We start from the raw sequence: 13,631 nt of genomic DNA on the forward strand, positions 1-13,631 counted from the left end.
TTCTGGGTCTGATGTCCCCCACAGTGAGGGGGTGGGGTGTGTGTCTGATTCCCCCCACACAGTGAGGGGGCGAGGTCTGTGACTGATTTCCCCCACTGTGAGGGGGTGGGGTGTGTGTCTGATTCCCCCACACAGTGAGGGGGCGGGGTCTGTGACTGATTTCCCCCACTGTGAGGGGGTGGGGTGTGTGTCGCATTCCCCCCCACAGTGAGGGGCCGGAGTCTGTGTCTGATTCCCCTCACAGTGAGGGGGCGGGGTCTGGGTCTGATTTACCCCACAGCAAGGGGGCTGGGTTTGTTTCTGCGATTTCCCCCCACAATGAGGAGACGGGGGTCTGTGTCTGTCACAGTGAGGGGGCAAGGTCTGTGTCTGCGATTCCCCCCCACAGTGAGGGGGTGGGGTCTGTGACTGTCAAAGTGAGGGGGCGGGGTGTGTGTCTGTCACAGTGAGGGGGCGGGGTCTGCATCTATGATTTCAGCCCAGTGTTGGGACGTGGTCTGTGTCTGATTCCCCCCCAGTGAGATGGCGGGGTCTGTGTCGCATTCCTCCCCCCCCAGTGAGGAGGCGGGTTCAGTGTCTCATTCCTACCCAGTGAGGGGGCGGGGTCAATGTCTGATTGCCACCCCAGTGAGGGAGTGAGGTCTGTGTCTCACCTCCCCCCCCCCCCTCGCCAGTGAGGGGGCGGGGTCTGTGACGGATTCCCCCCCAGTGAGGGGGCGGGGTGTGTGTCTGATTCCCCCCACAGTGAGGAGACGGGGGTCTGTGTCAGTGAGGGGGCAAGGTCAGTGTCTGCGATTCCCCCCCACAGTGAGGGGGCTGGGTCTGTGTCTGCGATTCCCCCCCCCAGTGAGGGGACGGGGTCTGTGTCTGCAATTACATACACAGTGAGGGGGCGGAGTCTGTGTCACAGTGAGGGAGCGGGGTCTGTGTTCGATTCCCCCCACAGTGAGGGGGCGGGGTCTGTGTCTGATTGCCCCCCCAGTGAGGGGACTGGCTCAGTGTCTCATTCCCCACCAGTGAGGGGGCGGAGTCTGTGTCTGTCAAAGTGAGGGGGCGGGGGTCTGTGTCTGTCACAGTGAGGGGACGGGGTGTGTGTCTGATTTACCCTCCGAGTGAGGGGGCGGGGTCTGTGTCTGATTTCCCCCACAGTGAGGGGGCGGGGTCTGTGTCTGATTCCCGCCCCACAATGAGGGGTCAGGGTCGGTGTCTGCAATACCCCCCCAGTGTGGGGGAGGGGTGTGTGTCTGCAATTCCCCCCTCAGTGAGGGGACGGGGTCTGTGTCTGTCAAAGTGAGGGGGCGGGGTCTGTGTCTGTCACAGTGAGGGGGTGGGGTCTGTATCTGTGATTCCCCCCCCCAGTGAGGGGGCGGGGTCTGTATCTGTGATCCCCCCCCCCCCCAGTGAGGGGGCGGGGTCTGTATCTGTGATTCTCCCCACAGTGAGGCGGCGGGGTCTGTGTCTGCAATTCTCCTCGCAGTGAGGGGGCGGGGTCGAAATCTGTGATTCCCCCCCCCAGTGAGGGGGCGGGGTCTGTGTCTGATTCCCCCACAGTGAGGGGGCGGGGTCTGTGTCTCAGTCGACCCACAGTGAGGGGACGGGGTCTGTGTCTGATTCCCCCACAGTGAGGGGACGGTGTCTGTGTCAGTCACAGGAAGGGGGCGGGGTCGGTGTCTCGGTCCCCCATCAGTGAGTGAGTCTGTGTCTGATTCCCCCACAGTGAGGGGGCGGGGTCTGTGTCTGATTTCCTCCACAGTGAGGGGGCGAGGTCTGTGTCTGATTCCCCCACAGTGAGGGGGCGGGGTCTGTGTCTGATTTCCCCCACAGTGAGGGGGCGGGGTCTGTGTCTGATTTCCCCCCCAGTGAGGGGGTGGGGTGTCTGTCTGATTCCCCCCACAGTGAGGGGGCGAGGGTCTGTATAGGTCACAGTGAGGGGTCAGGGCCGGTGTCTGCAAATCCGCCCCCCCAGTGTGGGGGAGTGGTGCGTGTCTGCAATTCCCCCCTCAGTGAGGGGACGGGGTCTGTGTCTGCAATTACCTGCACAGTGAGGGGGCGGAGTCTGTGTCTGTCAAAGTGAGGGGGCGGGGTCTGTGTCTGTCACAGTGAGGGGGCGGGGTCTGTGTCTGTCACAGTGAGGGGGCTGGGTCTGTGTCCGATTCCCCCCACAGTGAAGGGGCGGGGTCTGTGTCTGTCACAGTGAGGGGGCGGGGTCTGTGTCTGTCACAGTGAGGGGTCAGGATCAGTGTCTGCAATCCCCCTCGAGTGAGGGGACGGGGTCTGTGTCTGCAATTCCCCACACAGTGAGGGAGCGGGGTCTGTGTCTGCAATTCCCCACACAGTGAGGGAGCGGGGTCTGTGTCTGTCAAAGTGAGGGGGCAGGGTCTGTGTCTGATTCCCCCACAGTGAGGGAGCGGGTCGGTGTCTGATACCCCCCCACAGTGAGTGGGCGGGGTCTGTGTCTGATTGCACCCACAGTGAGGGGGCGGGGTCTGTGTCTGATTCCAACCACAGTGAGGGAGCGGGTCTGTGTCTGATACCCCCCCACAGTGAGGAGGCGGCGGGGTCTGTCTGATTCCCACCTGTGAGGGGGCGGGGTCTGTGTATGATTCCCAGACCCCACAGTGAGGGGGCGGGGGTCTGTGTCTGATTTCCCCCACAGTGAGGGGGCAGGATCTGTATCTGTGATTTCCCCCCACAGTGAGGGGGCGGGGTCTGTGTCTGATTCCCCTCACAGTGAGGGGGAGGGGGTCTGTGTCTCATTCCCCACCAGTGAAGGGGTGGAGTCTGTGTCTGTCAAAGTGAGGGGGTGGGGGTCTGTGTCTGTCACAGTGAGGGGACGGGGTCTGTGTCTGATTTACCCCCCCTAGTGAGGGGGCTGGTCTGTGTCTCATTCCCCCCACAGTGAGGGGGAGAGGTGTGTGTCTGCAATTCCCCACTCAGTTAGGGGGCGGTGTCTGTGTCTGATTGCTCCCACAGTGAGGTGGCGGCGTCAGTGTTTGTCACAGTGAGGGAACTGGGTCTGTGTCTGTTACAGTGAGGGGGCGGGTTCTGTATCTGTGATTTCACCCCCACAGTGAGGGGGCGGGATCTGTATCTGTGATTTCACCCCCACAGTGAGCGGGCGGGATCTGTATCTGTGCTTTCCCCCCACAGTGAGGGGGCGGCGGGGTCTGTCTGATTCCCACCAGTGAGGGGGCGGGGTCTGTGTATGATCCCGCCCCCCCCCCCCCCCCCCAGTGAGGGGGCGGGGTCTGTGTCTCATTCTCCCCCCACCCCTCCAGTGAAGGGACTGGCTCAGTGTCTCATTCCCCACAGGTGAGGGGGCGGATCTGTGTCTCTTTCCCCCCCCCACAGTGAGGGGGCGGGGTCTGTGTCTGATTTCCCCCAGTGAGGGGGCGGGGTCTTTGTCTGATTTCCCCCACAGTGAGGGGGCGGGGTCTGTGACAGATTCCACCCCAGTGAGGGGGCGGGGACTATGTCTGATTTCCCCCACAGTGAGGGGGCGGGGTCTGTGTCTGATTTCCCCCACAGTGAGGGGGCGGGGTCAGTGTATGATCTCCCCCCCCCCACCCCCAGTGAGGGCGCGGGGTCTGTGTCTCATTCCCCCCCCACCCCCCCCCAGTGAAGGGACTGGCTCAGTGTCTCATCCCCACCAGTGAGGGGGCGGGGTCTGTGTCTGATTTCCCACAGTGAGGGGGCGGGGTCTTTGTCTGATTGCCCCCACAGTGAGTGGGCGGGGGTCTGTATCTGTCACAGTGAGGGGTCAGGGTCGGTGTCTGCATTCCGCCCCCCCAGTTTGGGGGAGGGGTGTGTGTCTGCAATTACCTACACAGTGAGGGGGCGGAGTCTGTGTTCGATTCCCCCCACAGTGAGGGGGCGGGGTCTGTGTCTGATTGCCCCCCCAGTGAGGGGGCAGGGTCTGTGTCTCATTTCCCCGCACCCCCCCTCCAGTGAAGGGACTGGCTCAGTGTCTCATTCCCCACCAGTGAGGGGGCGGAGTCTGTGTCTGTCAAAGTGAGGGGTCGGGGGTCTGTGTCTGTCACAGTGAGGGGGTGGGGTCTGTGTCTGATTCCCGCCCCACAATGAGGGGTCAGGGTCGATGTCTGCAATACCCCCCCAGTGTGGGGGAGGGGTGTGTGTCTGCAATTCCCCCCTCAGTGAGGGGACGGGGTCTGTGTCTGCAATTCCCCACACAGTGAGGGGGCGGAGGCTGTGTCTGTCAAAGTGAGGGGGCGTGGTCTGTGTCTGTCACAGTGAGGGGGCGGGGTCTGTATCTGTGATTTCCACCCAGTGAGAGGGCGTGGTCTGTGTGTCATTGCCCCCCACAGTGAGGTGGCGGGGTCTGTGTCTGCAATTCTCCTCGCAGTGAGGGGGCGGGGTCTATATCTGTGATTCACCCCCCCAGTGAGGGGGCGGGGTCTATATCTGTGATTCCCCCCACAGTGAGGGGGCGGGGTCTGTGTCTCAGTCGCCCCACAGTGAGGGGGCGATCTGTGTCTGAATCCCCCCCCAGTGAGGGGGCGGGGTCTGTGTCTCAGTCGCCCCACAGTGAGGGGGCGATCTGTGTCTGAATCCCCCCCCAGTGAGGGGGCGGGGTCTGTGTCTGCGATTCCCCACCACAGTGAGGGGGCGGGGTCTGTGTCTCAGTCAACCCACAGTGAGGGGACGGGGTCTGTGTCTGTCACAGGAAGGGGGCGGGGTCTGTGTCTCAGTCCCCCATCAGTGAGTGAGTCTGTGTCTGATTCCCCCACAGTGAGGGGGCGATCTGTGTCTGATTCCCCCCCCAGTGAGGGGACGGGATCTGTGTCTGCGATTCCCCACCACAGTGAGGGGGCGGGGTCTGTGTCTGCGATTCCCCACCACAGTGAGGGGGCGGGGTCTGTGTCTCAGTCGCCCCACAGTGAGGGGGCGATCTGTGTCTGAATCCCCCCCCAGTGAGGGGGCGGGGTCTGTGTCTCAGTCGCCCCACAGTGAGGGGGCGATCTGTGTCTGAATCCCCCCCCAGTGAGGGGGCGGGGTCTGTGTCTGCGATTCCCCACCACAGTGAGGGGGCGGGGTCTGTGTCTCAGTCAACCCACAGTGAGGGGACGGGGTCTGTGTCTGTCACAGGAAGGGGGCGGGGTCTGTGTCTCAGTCCCCCATCAGTGAGTGAGTCTGTGTCTGATTCCCCCACAGTGAGGGGGCGATCTGTGTCTGATTCCCCCCCCAGTGAGGGGACGGGATCTGTGTCTGCGATTCCCCACCACAGTGAGGGGGCGGGGTCTGTGTCTGCGATTCCCCACCACAGTGAGGGGGCGGGGTCTGTGTCTCAGTCAACCCACAGTGAGGGGGCGGGGTCTGTGTCTGATTGCCCCCCCAGTGAGGGTGCGAGGTCTGTGTCTGATTCCCCCACAGTGAGGGGGCGGGGTCTGTGTCTGTCACAGGAAGGGGGCGGGGTCTGTGTCTCAGTCCCCCATCAGTGAGTGAGTCTGTGTCTGATTCCCCCATCAGTGAGGGGGCGAGGTCTGTGTCCGATTTCCCCCACAGTGAGGGGGCGGGGTCTGTGTCTGATTGCCCCCCCAGTAAGGGTGCGAGGTCTGTGTCTGATTTCCCGCACAGTGAGGGGGCGGGGTCTGTGTCTGATTCCCCCCACAGTGAGGGGGCAAGGATCTGTATCTGTCACAGTGAGGGGTCAGGGTCGGTGTCTGCAATCCCCCCCCCCAGTGAGGGGACGGGGTCTGTGTCTGCAATTCCCCACACAGTGATGGGGCGGAGTCTGTGTCTGTCAAAGTGAGGGGGCGGGGTCTGTGTCTGATTCCCCCACAGTGAGGGGGCGGGGTCTGTGTCTGTCAAAGTGAGGGGGCGGGGTCTGTGTCTGATTCCCCCACAGTGAGGGGGCGGGGTCTGTGTCTGATTTCCCCCACAGTGAGGGGGCGGGGTCTGTGTCTGATTTCCCCCACAGTGAGGGGGCGGGGTCTGTGTCTCATTCCCCCCCCCAGTGAGGGGGCAGGGTCTGTGTCTCATTCCCCCCCCCCCCAGTGAGGGGGCGGGGTCTGTCTGATTCCCACCTGTGAGGGGGCGGGGTCTGTGTATGATTCCCAGACCCCACTGTGAGGGGGCGGGGTCTGTGTCTCATTCCCCCCACAGTGAGGGGGCGGGGTCTGTGTCTGATTCCCCCCCACAGTGAGGGGGCAGGGTCTGTGTCTGATTCCCCCCACAGTGAGGGGGCAGGGTCTGTGTCTCATTCCCCCCCCCAGTGAGGGGGCAGGGTCTGTGTCTGATTCCCCCCACAGTGAGGGGGCGGGGTCTGTGTCTCATTCCCCCCCCCAGTGAGGGGGCAGGGTCTGTGTCTCATTCCACCCCCAGTGAGGGGCGGGGTCTGTGTCTCATTCCCCCCCACCCCTCCCAGTGAGGGGACTGGCTCAGTGTCTCATTCCCCACCAGTGAGGGGGTGGATCTGTGCCTCTTTCCCCCCACAGTGAGGGGGCGGGGGTCTGTGTCTGATTTCCTCCACAGTGAGGGGGCGGGGTCTGTGTCTGATTTCCCCCACAGTGAGGGGGCGGGGTCTGTGTCTGATTCCAACCACAGTGAGGGGGCGGGGTCTGTGTCTGATTCCAACCACAGTGAGGGGGCGGGGTCTGTGTCTGATTCCAACCACAGTGAGGGGGCGGGGTCTGTGTCTGATTCCAACCACAGTGAGGGAGCGGGTCTGTGTCTGATACCCCCCCACAGTGAGGAGGCGGCGGGGTCTGTCTGATTCCCACCTGTGAGGGGGCGGGGTCTGTGTATGATTCCCAGACCCCACTGTGAGGGGGCGGGTTCTGTGTCTCATTCCCCCCACAATGAGGGGGCAGGGTCTGTGTCTCATTCCACTCCCAGTGAGGGGCGGGGTCTGTGTCTCATTCCCCCCCACCCCTCCCAGTGAGGGGACTGGCTCAGTGTCTCATTCCCCACCAGTGAGGGGGTGGATCTGTGCCTCTTTCCCCCCCACAGTGAGGGGGCGGGGGTCTGTGTCTGATTCCCCCACAGTGAGGGGGCAGGATCTGTATCTGTGATTTCACCCCCACAGTGAGGGGGCGGCGGGGTCTGTCTGATTTCCCCCACAGTGATGGGGCGGGGTCTGTGTCTCATTCCCCCCACAGTGAGGGGGGGGTCTGTGTCTCATTCGTCCCACAGTGAGGGGGCGGGATCTGTGTCTCAGTTGCCCCACAGTGAGGAGGCGGGGTCTGTATCTGTCACAGGGAGGGGGCGGGGTCTCTGTCTCAGTCCCCCATCAGTGAGGGAGCGGGGTCTGTGTCTGATTCCCCCACAGTGAGGGGGCGGGGTCTGTGTCTGATTGCACCCACAGTGAGAGGGCAGGGTCTGTGTCTCATTCCCCCCCACAGTGAGGGGGCGGCGTCTGTGTCTGATTTCCCCCACAGTGATGGGGCGGGGTCAGTGTATGATCTCCCCCCCCCACCCCAGTGAGGGGCTGGGGTCTGTATCTCATTCCCCCCCAGTGAGGGGGCGGGGTCTGTGTCTCATTCCCCCCCACCCCCCCAGTGAGGGGACTGGCTCAGTGTCTCATTCCCCACCAGTGAGGGGGCGGATCTGTGTCTCTTTCCCTCCACAGTGAGGGGGCGGGGGTCTGTGTCTGTCAAAGTGAGGGGGCGGGGTCTGTGTCTGTCACAATGAGGGGGCGGGTTCTGTATCTGTGACTTCCCCCCACAGTGAGGGGGCGGCGGGGTCTGTCTGATTCCCACCAGTGAGGGGGCGGCGGGGTCTGTCTGATTCCCACCAGTGAGGGGGCAGGGTCTGTGTATGATTCCCAGACCCCACTGTGAGGGGGCGGGGTCTGTGTCTGATTCCCCCCACAGTGAGGGGGCGGGGTCTGTGTCTGATTCCCCCCCACAGTGAGGGGGCGGGGTCTGTGTCTGATTCCCCCCCACAGTGAGGGGGCGGGGTCTGTGTCTCATTCCCCCCGCCAGTGAGGGGGCAGGGTCTGTGTCTCATTCCACCCCCAGTGAGGGGGTGGGGGTCTGTGTCTGATTTCCCCCACAGTGAGGGGGCGGGATCTGTATCTGTGATTTCCCCCCCACAGTGAGGGGGCGGCGGGGTCTGTCTGATTCCCACCAGTGAGGGGGCAGGGTCTGTGTATGATTCCCAGACCCCACTGTGAGGGGGCGGGGTCTGTGTCTCATTCCCCCCACAATGAGGGGGCAGGGTCTGTGTCTGATTTCCCCCACAGTGAGGGGGCAGGGTCTGTGTCTGATTTCCCCCACAGTGAGGGGGCGGGGTGTGTGTCGGATTCCCCCCAGTGAGGGGGCAGGGGTCTGTATCTGTCACAGTGAGGGGTCAGGGTCGGTGTCTGCAATTCCCGCCCCCCCCCCCCCCCCCAGTGTGGGGGAGGGGTGTGTGTCTGCAATTCCCCACTCTGAGGGGGCGGAGTCTGTGTCTGTCAAAGTGAGGGAGCGGGCTCTGTGTCTGTCACAGTGAGGGGGCGGGTTCTATATCTGTGATTTCCCCACCGAGTGAGGGGGCGTGGTCTGTGTATCATTGCCCCCCACAGTGAGGGGGCGGGGTCTGTCTGATTGCCAGCACAGTGAGGGGGCGGGGTCTGTGTCTAATTTCTCCCTGCAGTGAGTGGGCGGAGTCTGTCTGATTTCCCCCCCCCTCAGTGTGGGGGCGAGATCTGTGTCTGTCAAAGTGATGGGGCGGGGGTCTGTGTCTGTCACAGTGAGGGGGCGGGGTCTGTGCCTGCAATTCTCCCCGCAGTGAGGGGGCGGGGTCTGTATCTGTGATTCCCCCCCAGTGTGGGGGCGGGGTTTGTGTCTCAGTCGCCCCACAGTGAGGGGGCGGGGTCTGTGTCTGATTTCCCTCCACAATGAGGGGGCGGGGTCTGTGTCTGATTCCCCCCACAGTGAGGGGACGGGGTCTGTATCTGTCACAGGGAGGGGGCGGGGTCTGTGTCTCAGTCCCCCATCAGTGAGGGGGCGGGGTCTGTGTCTGATTCCCCCCACAGTGAGGGGCGGGGGTCTGTGTCTGTCACAGTGAGGGTGTGGGGTCTGTGTCTGTGTCATGTATCTTACATTATTATTATATATAACTGTATCCCAACATGCTATACGTGTAATCTGTAATAAGATATGACCTGTAACCACCAGCATACCTTACCACCGAGGGTGCACTTGCAAGAGACAGGTCTCGGGCAAGTGCAGCATTCCAGAGCTGTGAAATAAAGGTGCAGGTCCAGAGTGACCTTGACTTCACTACATGCCTCATGTGAATCTGTACTGAGGGGACAGGACTTTACAGTGGCGACGGGTTACGGGATTACAGAATCCACAGAATGGCAAACAACGGGTCAGATGAAAAGTACAATGCGGGAGACAATTGAGAGGACTTTAAAGAAAGGCTCCAGCAGAGCTTGTAACCAAAGACTGGTTAGGCGATGATAAGGCAGACAAGAGAAGAGCCCATCTCTTGACCAGCTGTGGCACGAAAACATACGCTTTAATGAAGGATCTGTTGGCACCTGAGAAACCAGCAAGCAAGTTGTTTGAAGAATTGAGCACACTGGTAAGAGACCACCTGAAGCCAGCGAGCAGCCTACACATGGCCAGACACAGGTTCTACAACTACAGACGCTGTGTGGGCCAGAGCATACCCGACTTCGTGGCGGAACGTCGGAGGTTGGCTAGTTTATGGGAGTTCTCCGATGAATTGAGGACAGAAATGCTGAGAGACTTTTTCATTGAAGGAATAGGCCACGCAGGCATATTCCGAAAGCTCATAGAGACCAAGAACCTGACCTTAGAGGCAGCAGCACTGGTTGCACAGACATTCTTGGTAGGGGAAGAAGAAACGAGGTTGATTTACAATGCAGGTATGACAACTAACGAAATAATGGAACAAGGAGTTCACAGCATTAGACAAGCTGCTATCCCCACACACAGACAAAACTGGCAGAACAGGCTTTCGACTGCAAGCAGTGGCAACAGAAGCCATCAAGGGCCACAGGAACGGCCATTCACATCTCATCAACCCACAATGAGAGCAATCAACTACAAACTGAGAGAAGCTCAAGAGAGATCAGCCAGACGCAGCTCATTCTTTGCAAGCAGTCTGTGCTTGAGGTGTGGGGTGGGCACTCGTCAAGGGAATGTCGATTTCAGCAGGCTGTTTGCAGGAACTGTGAATATACAGGGCATTTGGCCCGCATGTGCAAAAAAACGGCAGCTCGGCTGGTACACGAATCGGATGGGTCGGAAAGCGGACCAGAAGACGGTGGGGACAGTACCCGGGACACCGATGTACAGCGGGTCAACACGATCAATGGCCGCTGCTCCTACAACAAGACGCCTTCTATAATGATGAGGGTCCTACTCAATGGGATATGTGTCAACATGGAGCTGGATACAGGAGCGAGTCAATGGGTGCTCAACAATTTGAACAACTGTGGCCGCATAAAAGAGACAGACCAAAACTCTCAAGGGTCGACACCAAACTAAGGACCTATCCCAAAGAAATCGTACCAGTCCTCGGCAGCGCCATGCTCTCGGTCACACACAAAGGGACAGTGAACTGACTTTCCCAGTGGATTGTCCCCGGAGACCCCCCAGCACTGCTGGGGAGAAGCTGGCTGGCAAAACTAAACTGGAAATGGGATGATGTCCATGCCATGTCATTAGAGGAATGGACCTCCTGCTCAACAGTTATAAAGCGATTTGAACATCTCTTTCAGCCAGGTGTGGGCACTTTCAAAGGGGCCAAAGTCAAAATCTACATCACACAGGATGCTAGACTGGTCCATCACAAGGCCAGAGCTGTATCCTATGTGATGAGGGAAAAGATTGAACACGAACTAGACAGGCTTCTACGGGAAGGCATTATATCGCCAGTGGAATTTAGCGACTAGGCAAGTCTCATCGTCCCAGTCATGAAGCCTGATGGATCCGTACGAATCTGTGGGGACTACAAATCTCCATAAACAGAATCTCCCGACAGGACCAGTACCCGCTGCCCAGAGCGGAGGATTTATTTGCCACATTGGCTGGAGGTAAACTTTTCTCAAAATTGGACCTCACATCTGCGTATATAACACAAGAATTGACCGAGGAATGCAAGCTACTCACCACCATCAACACACATCGAGGCCTTTTCATATACAATCAATGCCCATTCGGCATCAGTTCGGCAGCTGCCATATTCCAGCGCAACATGGAGAGTCTGCTCAAGTCCATCCCGGGGACGGTTGTATTTCAAGACGACATACTTATCACGGGCAGGGACACCGACTCCCATCTCCGTAATTTGGAGGAAGTACTAAAGCGGTTGGATCGGGTAGGCCTACGAGTCAAGAAATCCAAGTGCCTGTTTCTCGCACCCGAGGTTGAATTTTTGGGCAGAAGGATTGCCACTGATGGAATCCGCCCAACAGAATCCAAAACAGAAGCAATTCGCCTGGCTCCCAGGCCCCGGAATGTCTCAGAACTGCGCACCTTTTTCGGGCAACTCAATTACTTTGGGAACTTTATGCAGAACTTAAGCACGCTGCTGGAGCCTCTCCATGTGCTACTCAGGAAGGGGTGCAATTGGTTTTGGGGGGACGCCCAGGAACGCGCCTTTAATAAGGCACGCAACCGTCTGTATTCCAACAGTGTTTTGACTTTCTTTGACCCAGGTAAAAAGCTAGTTCTCACATGCGATGCGTCAGTGTATGGGGTCAGGTGCGTTTTGCAACATGTCAATAGTGCGGGCAAATTACAACCCATAGCTTATGCCTCCAGGTCACTTTCGCGGGCGGAGCGCGGGTACGGAATAGTAGAGAAGGAGGCGCTCGCATGCGTGTACGGTGTCAAAAAGATGCACCAATAGCTTTTCGGGGCCAAGTTCGCGTTAGAAACTGACAAGCCCCTCACGTCCCTCCTATCCGAGAGCAAGGCAATAAATGCCAACGCCTTGGCGCGGATTCAACGGTGGGCACTCATGCTGGCGTCCTACGACCAAACCATAAGGCACAGACAACTGTGCCGACACGCTCAGCAGGCTACCCCTGGTGACCATGGAAGGGTCTGACGAACAGGACTGTGAGATAGTCATGGCAATCAATGCCTTTGAGTCCACAGGTTCGCCCATGAAGGCTCGCCAAATCAGAGCCGGGACGTCCAGCGACCCCACGTTATCCTTAGTAAAAAGATGTGTCCTAACCGGTGACTGGGCAGAGGCTCGCGATGCCTGCCCCAAGGAATTAAAACCCTTTCACAGGCGCATGCATGAGCTATCACGACAAGCAGACTGCCTGATGTGGAACACCCGAATAGTCATGCCTCTGTGAGGCAGAGAGGCATTTGTCCGGGAGCTCCACCGCGAGCTCTGCGTCCGAAGGTGCACCATTTGTGCCCAACTCAGCAATGCCCCCAGGGAGGCTCCACTGAGCCCCTGGCCCTGGCCTACCAAATCGTGGTCGCGGGTGCACGTAGACTATGCGGGCCCATTCATGGGCAAAATGTTCCTCCTAGTTGTAGATGCATTTTCAAAGTGGATCGAATGCACCATTTTAAACTCGAGCACAACCTCCACTGTGGAGAGCCTCTCAACCATGTTTGCAACGCACGGAATTCCTGACATATTAGTTAGTGACAATGGTACGTGCTTCACCAGCGCAGAATTCCAAGACTTTATAATTGACCACGGCATAAATCACGTCAAGACGGCACCGTTCAAGCCAGCCTCCAATGGCCAGGCGGAGAGAACAGTGCAAATCATTAAACAAGGCATGCTTAAAATCCAAGGTCCCACGCTGCAGGGCCGCCTGTCGTGACTGCTGCTACCATACAGATCTCGTCCGCACTCACTGATTGGGATCCCCCCGCGCAACTGTTGATGAAAAGGGCTTAGAAACAAGGCTCTCATTAATCCTCCCAGACATGCACGAAATCGTTGAGGCAAAGCGCCGTAAGCTGACTGAGTACCATGACAGAAATTCGAGGGGGAGATAGAATGAGATAGGGGACAAAGTGTTTGTGCTAAACTATGGCAGGGGTCCCAAATGGCTTGCACGGACAGTAACGGGCAAGGAAGGAAACAGGCTACTGCTAGTACAAATGGACAATGGCAAAACCTGCCGGAGGCATGTAGACCAAGTCAAAAGCAAATTTAACAACAGCACTGCGGAACCAGAGGCAGACTACAATGTGGAACTCGCACCACACCTGGTGGACAGACAGAGGGAACAACCTGAGGAAAGGGCAATCCCAACAGACAGCCCAGGCGAGTCAACAACAATCACACCAATCGAAACAGACAGCCCAGGCGAGATACCAGCAACCACACCCAAAGATAAACAGACACCAAGGCAAACAACTGAACCACAAATCAGACATTCCACGCGAGAGCGTAGACCACCTGAGAGACTGAACTTATAAAGACAATAAGACCTTGGAGGAGGGTGATGTCATGTATCTTACATTATTATATATAACTGTATCCCAACATGCTATACATGACTGTCATAAGATATGACCTGTAACCACCAGCATACTTTACCACCGGGGGTGCACTTGCAAGAGACAGGTATATAAGCACAGGTCTCAGGCAAGTGCAGCATTCCAGAGCTGTGAATTAAAGGTGCAGATGCAGAGTGACCTTGACTTCACTACATGCCTCGTGTGAAT

Source organism: Pristiophorus japonicus, chromosome 6 (genome assembly GCF_044704955.1).
Source record: "Pristiophorus japonicus isolate sPriJap1 chromosome 6, sPriJap1.hap1, whole genome shotgun sequence".
NCBI lineage: Eukaryota > Metazoa > Chordata > Chondrichthyes > Pristiophoridae > Pristiophorus > Pristiophorus japonicus.